The following is a 9,223-nucleotide window of genomic DNA, read 5'->3' as shown; positions in this document are numbered from 1 at the left end:
CTGAGTTTCTGTTAATACACAAACTATCTTGTAACCCTGTTCTAAAATAAGATCGATTATTATTATATACCAATATGCTCTTTTTATTCTATAGTTGTTATTTTTTATATTGTACTTCAATTTTTTTAAACTTCTTACACCCCCTTTCCTTAACAATTCCATTCAGATAGTTGAACCCTATTATCAACTCATTACAGTGGCGTAGCTAGAGTATATGATGCCTGGTGCGGTACCTCATCTTGATGCCCCCCCCCCCCAAAAAAAAAAAAGCTAACTAATTAATAACATTGCAAAACCTTACTTTTTTGTTCAAAATAATATGTATTCATTAATCAAATATTGTTAATTCAAAAAATCACTTTTACATAAACATACTACAAATAAATTTTACGCGCTTTCTTGCTGGCAAAAGTATAAATAATTTTATCGAAATCAATTTTTTCCACCAGCTCTTGTTCAATGGACAAAATGGCCAAATTAGTGAGTCGTAAATTTGTCATCGTTGATTGCAAGTAATTCTTGATCAGTTTAAGTTTGGAAAAACTTCTCTCGCATGTAGCGACATTTACCGCAATAGTCAAAAATAGGCGAATCATGTTGACGATATTTGGGACTGAATCGTCTAGCTGATATTATTTTATAAATTTCAAGAGCTCAACAGGTCCTTGTTTTGGAAGTTCGGAGGCTTCTGATGAAACTGTGACAAACCGTTGAAGCCTCTTTCGCTCCAGCAGAAAATCGTTTTTATCAATGTTGCTAGGAGTACTATCGAGATTGATTTCGACCTGAGGAATTAATAGCTGGGAAGCGACTAAAATTCATATCTATCTGCTACATCATGAAGTTGCTCGAATCGGGTGATTATTTCTTGAACAATCCTGTCCAAGGTAGAATAAATTTCCCTTCGTAGCTCTTCTTTGTGTGTAAGTACTGAGTAGTCACTTTTCTCACCAGGCATCTTTTTCTTATGGCCAATACGTTTTTGAAGTTCTGTAATGATTCTCAGATCTGAACACACGCTTTCGGCAAAGGTAATGCTGGCTTCAGCGATGTCCTCTCGATTACTGCTTAAAAATGTCTCTAATGTTTTTAGTTTGAGTGAGCAGTCTCGAATAGACAATCCTTGTTTTTGAAGGTAGAATTGCGTATCATTAATTTCAGTTAATACAGGAGTCCAAAATCCAAGATAGGTGAGAAAATTAAAAGACTGAATAGCAACCAATAATCCACCTGCTTCATCTCTGCTAGTTAATGTCTCCAGAGTTTCTATAATTTTATAAAATTTATCCCTAACCATCTTGACGGCTTCTCCTCTGGCGCTCCAGCGGGTCTCAACTAAACATTTAAGGCTAGTTCCGAAAAACTAAGCCTTTGAAAGCTTTCTAGCCTTTCCTTTTGCTGATTCTTGATGTCTATACGCCTCTCATAATTGACTGTCCATACGCTGAACTGTTTCAGATCCTTGAGTGACAAGGTGTATGCGAATATTATATGCGATGACATCAGGCCGATCTCCAGTGTCGTTCAGTGTAGAGTTTATTATCCTGCTTTCTGTATTGTTTACACTGTCTGATGGTTCAGCTACTTCCATATGAATTTTTGATGATTGTACTAAAGACATGCTTGTATGCTATCCTTTAGTCTCTAGAACCTGCGGTATTAAAGTATTTTCTTCTTTTTCATCATTCAGGATGTCGGCCTAATCATTTTTTTCTGAATTAAATGATTACCGTCTTATCTTGCTTTGTTGCTTTTAATTGTTCAGTTAATTCATACCCAATAACAGCTCGGCTATAGTCGGTGGACTCTGGCAATGATGTGACTTGAAATTGTCTCGATGCTTCTTTAGACTTAAGAAATTTAAGGAACGCACCTCACTGCGGTCAAAGAAACTGTTTTATGCGGATGACATTGTCCTCTGGTCAACCGGGAAGAAAGCCGACCAAATATAGGCGGCATTGCAAGCAGACCTCCAAACCATCTCCTCGTATTGCGACAAATGACAGATTTAGATAAACGTTGCCAAAACGACCTGGTCCCTGTTCAGCCTAGGAATCGACATTCTTAAGGCTCCATTCGAGCTTAAACTCGGTGGGCTGCGACTCCAACGTGAAAACAAGCCAAAATATCTAGGGGTAACCCTGGATAGAAAGTTGTCAATGTTCCAGCACGTCCAGGAAGTTGAAAGAAAAGCCTCGGAGAAGTTAGCGTTACTAAGAAAGCTGGACAGCACAAAGTGGGGTGCCAAAGTTTACATGCTACGCACATTGTACTTAGGGGCAGTCAGATCACAAATTGAGTAAAGCTATAGAGTTCAAGTATATGCTAGTAAAACTGCCCTCGAATCACTCGACCGAGTACAATCACAGGCACTATGGTTCATTTGTGGCACTTTTCGGACAAGCCCAACAAACGCTGCTGATATCTTAACAAAGGTGTCCCCTTTAAATCTAAGGAGGGAGAGGGCAGTACTTACGGCCTACGAGCGCTACAAAAGGGGAGACTCTAGGCTACCCACCACAATCTTAGTGCAACAGTGAAGAGAGAGAAACCGCATAAAAATGCGATCGTTCCTCCACATTGCGGCCTATTTGTCAAAATCAGCTGGGCTTTCCACTGATAGAATTCCTATTAGAAGAATTAGTACTTGCCCTGCGTGGAGGAGATTGCCGGCCCCACAAATAAACATGTCCCTTATAGGGCAAGAGGGAGCCACCAAGAGGCGATTAACACCTGCCATACTCCAAAACTTGGCATCAGCTACACTAAAGTCCTACCCATCAGATGCCATTTTCTGCTTTACCGATGGGTCGGTAATGAGGGGCCCCGATAGATCTGGGTATGGGGCCCTTATAGTCTACCCAGACCGGAGAGAACCAGAGATGCCGATTTCTCCGTCTGAGCTTAAAAGGGTTTTGAGGCGCCAGCCAGACTAGTCAGTCTTGAGCACTGTTCATCATTTTGTTTACGTTACAGTATTACAATTAACTAGTAAGTAAAAAAAAACTCGTAGAAAACAAAGGTTAGCTTATTTAAAAATATTGACATTACAATAGAATTATTTCCAAAATTAAACTATAAAGAATCTTAAAGAAATGAATAAACTAAGACAATTGTTTAGAGCTAGAGTTTAGAAATATATTTGTAAACTCAATATCTAGATTAAACCTGTGGACTAAACAATGAAGTAAAAAAAAGGTTGGCCTATCTTATTCTTCTTCTTTATATTTCAGAGCATTGATCGGTGTAGTAACAACATGTACCGTGTGTCCGAAATAAATCTAGTAAATTAGATTCAAACTGTTCTATAGCTTACATTGTATGGAAGAAATAGTCAAGGAGATGAAATAAAATAGCGACATGACTAGTTTATAAATCATTAGTTCATGTTTAAAATACAGTAGTTTATATTTATTCGTGTCCATACAATTAGTCGTTTTTATTGAAAAGCTCAGGGAAATAGGAAATTAATACACACTGGGGGAATTTTGGTGCCCCTCTCCACTTGGTGCCCTGTGCGGCCCGCACCACCCGCACATTGGTAGCTACACCACTGACTCATTATAAGTAGTCAAAGTCAAAAATAAAAACACTAGAGACTAATGTTAGTTACACATCAATAGATGTATTAGTGCACAGGTAAACTTTACATGTTCTTGTCTAATGTAGCAGCTTTAATGTCAATACCTCACACAGTTCATTAGTGGGGGAGTTCAAGCAACGTATCAGTTTACACATGTGCTGGATTCATTCACACAGATCCATTTTGTCGATGGATCAATGAACCCCAGTGAGTAATTCTCTAGTTACCCAGTTCTGACTGTCCCATCACAGTGTTTCCCAACCAGCACTGGAATTGTTGTTTTTATTCGGTCACATATCCTGTCAGATATAAAGAAAAAAAGAAGGGGAGGGCAGATGGAAGGAAAGAGTGAGATGGCGAAAGAAAGGGGGGGGCTGGAGTAGAGAGAGAGAGGGGGGCACAAGAGTTAAAGGGAATGATGGTGAAAGAGATAAAGCAAGGTGGCAGGGTGTGAGGAACAAAATTGCCCCTCAGTATTGGAACTTGGTGGAAGGGCTGGTTTTGATGCCAGAACTTTGGACCCCCCATTTTTTTTTTATCGTCAACGTTGACAGGGGAAAAGAAGTGGTGGGGGGAGGAGGAGGAGGTCACTCTGGAATCGTTGGCCGCACGGGGCGGTGAGGACCAGAGACTGTGTATCCGCGAAATTCGAAGAGTCATTTGTTGCTTCTGATGCCATGTGTTGCTGTTTATCAAAACACCGGACTCGCACGAGTCTTCGAATCTAGTATTTGTATGTGGTCATTTAGACTAAACATTGTAAACTGACCAACACCTGAAACAGCAAGGATGTAGCGGAAGCTTACTGCTGTGCTATCTGATACTGCATTCAGTAAATGTGGAAATGTGTGATTCCTGAAATTTTGACTAAAGGACAAAGAAAATAAAAAAATCACGAAAATTATTAGCATATCAGATTATCATTCATTAGGAACCTTGGAAGGCTTAATTCTGCGTGTTTGTATGACAAGATATCTCGCTTTCCTTCAAGTGTTGTTCATTCAGACAAAGGATGTTTAATGCTGTTTTCTTTCCAATGGAAATCTAAGAATGTAAGTAGAAAGTGAATCGACGAAACGTATTTGTTTCATTACACATACGACGAATGTCATTAGCTGGATATATGTTTATGTGTTACAATTAGACAAAAAAAAACACACACACACACACAATAGTACAATATTTGGTGGCCGCAGTAAATACAAAATAATATTGACTGTGTATTACCTTGTAATATATAGCTGTATCTGCCCCCCCCCCTCTTAAACACTCATAAGCACCCGCTCACATATAAATAAATATATATATATATATATATATATATATATATATATATATATATATATATATATATATATATATATTAATATATATATATATATATATATATATATATACACACACATTTGGATGTGGCAAAATATGTGGGGCGCAGCTGGGACTATTTAGTTACGTGTAATAAATCAAAAGCTGATTAAGTTATTTCCTAAATGCTTATAATGGACGTTTCATCTCTACCAAAGTTGACTTTAGTCGCTCATTGAAGAACTTCGTTTTACTTTGGATTCCGAGGATTTCGATTTCAAAAGACGCTGACATTTAAGCAATGGGTCTATTGTAGGTCTGTTGTAGGTCTGTTGTAGTTGTAGGTCTGTTGTAGGTCTGATAGTTATCTCATTATTTGGCATGTTGTTGAGCTTACTCTTTACCTCGACGGCTCGTAGCTTGAAACACCGACAATCCCAATTCCATGCCACGAGAAGCGATCATAGCTAACATTTCCCAGTCATGAGTGTCGATTCCTCATACCTTGAGGGAGCTCTTGGGAGTAGCTTTGTATCTTTTGTGTTGACCCCCTCGAGAATGTCTTCCATCACACAATCCTCCCAAGGAGATCTTAAGTTACATCACATTAACACAGTGTTTGTTAACTGTTTATTTTCTCAATCATCCATGCTTCTACAATCCATGCTTCTACAATCCATGCTTCTACAATCCAACGTATAATGCCAAGAAGATATAAGATTTTTTAAGTCGAAGATTGAACTGGTCACTAATCAGCCATTATTCCCACAGATAATGAACAAATATTTCACTAAGCGGTCACTAACCAGCCATTATTCCCACAGATAATGAACAAATATTTCACTAAGCGGTCACTAACCAGCCATTATTCCCACAGATAATGAACAAATATTTCACTAAGCGGTCACTAACCAGCCATTATTCCCACAGATAATGAACAAATATTTCACTAAGCGGTCACTAACCAGCCATTATTCCCACAGATAATGAACAAATATTTCACTAAGCGGTCACTAACCAGCCATTATTCCCACAGATAATGAACAAATATTTCACTAAGCGGTCACTAACCAGCCATTATTCCCACAGATAATGAACAAATATTTCACTAAGCGGTCACTAACCAGCCATTATTCCCACAGATAATGAACAAATATTTCACTAAGCGGTCACTAACCAGCCATTATTCCCACAGTTAATGAACAAATATTTCACTAAGCGGTCACTAACCAGCCATTATTCCCACAGATAATGAACAAATATTTCACTAAGCGGTCACTAACCAGCCATTATTCCCACAGATAATGAACAAATATTTCACTAAGCGGTCACTAACCAGCCATTATTCCCACAGATAATGAACAAATATTTTACTATCTTGTACATTCAGAAGTAGGTTTGTGCTCCTAAAATAGTTCACTTGTATTGTAGTATTGAATATTGAAACGATAGGTCTAAATAGAGTAATGGTCAGTTCTTAATCTATAATCCCCTTTCAATTTCAATTGAAGTTTTATTTAGAGTCCTTGACATTCTTTAGTTTATTACGAAAATCCAAAATATTATTAATACGTTTATGTAGTATATATGTATAAAAAGAAATCCTACAAAAATAATTAAGCGTCAAGCAATTTTTGTGTCTATGTTTTCGTTTTAACGTCCTCCTATTTTGAGGTCTCTCCTATGTTTCAACCTGCAGATAAAAACAGTCATAGCCGAAGGGATAGAACCTGCAAGAATGGATTGATTACCGTTAATGAGCGTGCCTAACCGCAAACTGTTTGTTAGAGAGCCATGCTGACACGTCATCGTGTGTCCTAGGGAACGTGTCTCATAGACAAACATAAAAGAAATGACATAAAAGAAAGCTCGGAAATGGAAACGCAAGCCTGGACATAGGCGGAAAAAAAAATCCCCTGTGATCTCGTGAGACCTATGAAACGGAAATGCCCGGTGTTCTAATCCTGTTAATTCCCTGTTTAGCTTATAGGGCTAACAGAGTGTGGGTTGGGGGGATGATTCGGACGATGACCTAGATAACTCTGTGCTGTATCAGAATCAATAAGTTTATACTGAGCTGTTTCTTAGCTGAGGTTTTAGTAAACTGATATCATATGAAGTATCTGATTACTTGGCTTTTAATATATTATGAATACAGTTTTAATATATATATATATATATATATATATAGATAGATAGATAGATAGATAGATAGATAGATAGATAGATAGATAGATAGATAGATAGATAGATAGATAGATAGATAGATAGATTTTAATTAAATGTTGAATACATAGCTAGTTTAGTGACGCATCATATTTGAAGCGACGTGTTACTGAAGTCATGTAAATAGTTGCTTTGCAGATTTTTTATTTTTTTACCGACAGTTGGCACGTGACTATTCTGGAGACTAAATCTTTCTAGTGACGGAGATTTGGCTTCGGACTATTCTGTATTTAAGTTTGTTATTCATAGATCTTTGTGGACTTTGTCCTTTTTTAACTACTTTGTTAAGAAGGTTGTGCTTGAAGGAACTCGCATCTAATACGCCCGAACAGTGCAAGCGAACACCATGGATATTTTATTAACAAATCATTGCAGGAAAAAAAAAAAACAGTGCAAGGTTCTAAATAAATACCAACAAGCCTCCTTCTTTTACAATCGGATAACTGTTTTCCAATTACTTATTTATTCTTGTCTTATCTAAAATAAACATCAACATAAACCAGAACAATTCAATGTATTACATTTATAATAAAGCGATTCGGCTTTGTGGTTTCTTTCTTGTGTATGTCCAAGTTTCCATTTAGAGTCGCCAACGTTGGTTAGCTTCCCATCTAGGAGAAGGATAACTCTTAAATCCAAACCTCCGCTGCCTTGCGGCTATACCCAAACGCAGGAAATGCTTCGGGAGACAACCCTGACGAAATATCAGGAGTTGGTTTATTACACTAGTACTGGACTAATACTTAGTAGATGGTTTCACAGTACATGGATTACATTATCAAATAAGAAATTGACAAGAGCTGAATGTGACGGTTATTGGCGGTAGCGATTTACAAGTTTAAATGTGCTGATAAATTGGACTTCATATATTATTAGACTTAAGATTGAACTGGTAATCTATTGAATCAGTGTGCAGAGCGATTGAGCAGTGGACTAATAGTGCATCGTGATTAAGACACGACTATTCAATGGAATGTATTTACATGACGGTTGGTTGGCATGGTGACAGTGGGGCGATGGGAAATGGTGTGTATGTGTGTGTGGTGGGGTTTTAGGATTTGTTGAAAGCTATTCGCTTGATCACCCATAAAAGAACCAAAAGCATATGATAAATTAGGTGCCTTCTTTCCAACTATATTCCGCTCTCTCTCTCTCTCTCTCTCTCTCTTTGATTCTTCTTTTACTCTACTCTTTGTATGTGCAAGAATATCTCGCGCATCTCTCGCATTCTTTTTTTTTCTCTTTTTATACTTCTCTTTGTGTCTACAAATTTCTCTTGCTTTCTCTCTTTATCTCCACCTCTTTTCTTCTCTTTATATATCTTTTGTCGATGTATCTGCATCTCTTTCTTTCTCTCTCAGTGTTTCCCTCTGCATCTCTCCGTGTTTCCCCCCCCCCAATCCTCACAAGTCATGTGACTCAGATATTTCTATTACTGCCATCGGCATTCTCTCTATCTTTAACCAGCTACCACCCACATCACCTACTAACACTCACACCCACGCCACCTACTAACACTCACACCCACGCCATATACTAACACTCACACTCACAGCCAGTCTTACGATCACACATTCCGATGCATATGAAATGTTCACTGCCCTGCCCTCGGGAAAACTCGTCAATCCGTCAATACGCGAGTACAACATTTCATTCAAGAGTAAAATTTCTCCTCACCTCTCCCCTGCATTTTCATCTCCATCACTCCCCCCCCCCCTTCATCAGCACCTAACACCCCTGGTCACCCCACTCCCTAGTGTTTTCTCTGGCGCAGGTGAGCGTACATTGAGACAATCTAGTTCGCGCCTTCATGCAGTCTAATTGTTTCACTTTCTTTCAACGTGGTGAGGTCAGTCACCCGTCCAGTTCAGTCATGTGTTGGACACTATTGATTGACACAATATTATACAAAACAAAACTTTTCATTTAGTAATGAGTAATACATGTATAAAGGTTAATTATTGCATTTCTAAATACCTCACCAGAAGTAAAACGATAGAGTAATTTGAAAATATTACTCATATCTCTCTCTCTCTATATATATATATATATATATATATTGTTACGAATCTCACTATCCAGGCTCTCTGCAAACTGCACCATACACCA

General features: G+C 38.1%; 1 protein-coding gene across 2 annotated transcripts in view; it reads left to right on the top strand.

Annotated features, from left to right (window-relative positions):
• Window positions 1-3,879: 3,879 nt before the first annotated feature.
• Window positions 3,880-9,223, top strand: part of LOC106064262 (neuroglian-like) — a 213,535-nt gene continuing 208,191 nt past the window's right edge. For both annotated transcript variants that reach the window (XR_008777578.1, XM_056026957.1), the window contains exon 1: window positions 3,880-4,635. The gene's annotated coding sequence lies outside the window, so the exon portion shown is untranslated. The remainder of the gene's footprint in view (window positions 4,636-9,223) is intronic.

This window comes from Biomphalaria glabrata, chromosome 4 (genome assembly GCF_947242115.1).
Source record: "Biomphalaria glabrata chromosome 4, xgBioGlab47.1, whole genome shotgun sequence".
NCBI classification, from domain to species: Eukaryota; Metazoa; Mollusca; class Gastropoda; family Planorbidae; genus Biomphalaria; species Biomphalaria glabrata.
This window is presented reverse-complemented; position numbering and strand designations above follow the sequence as displayed.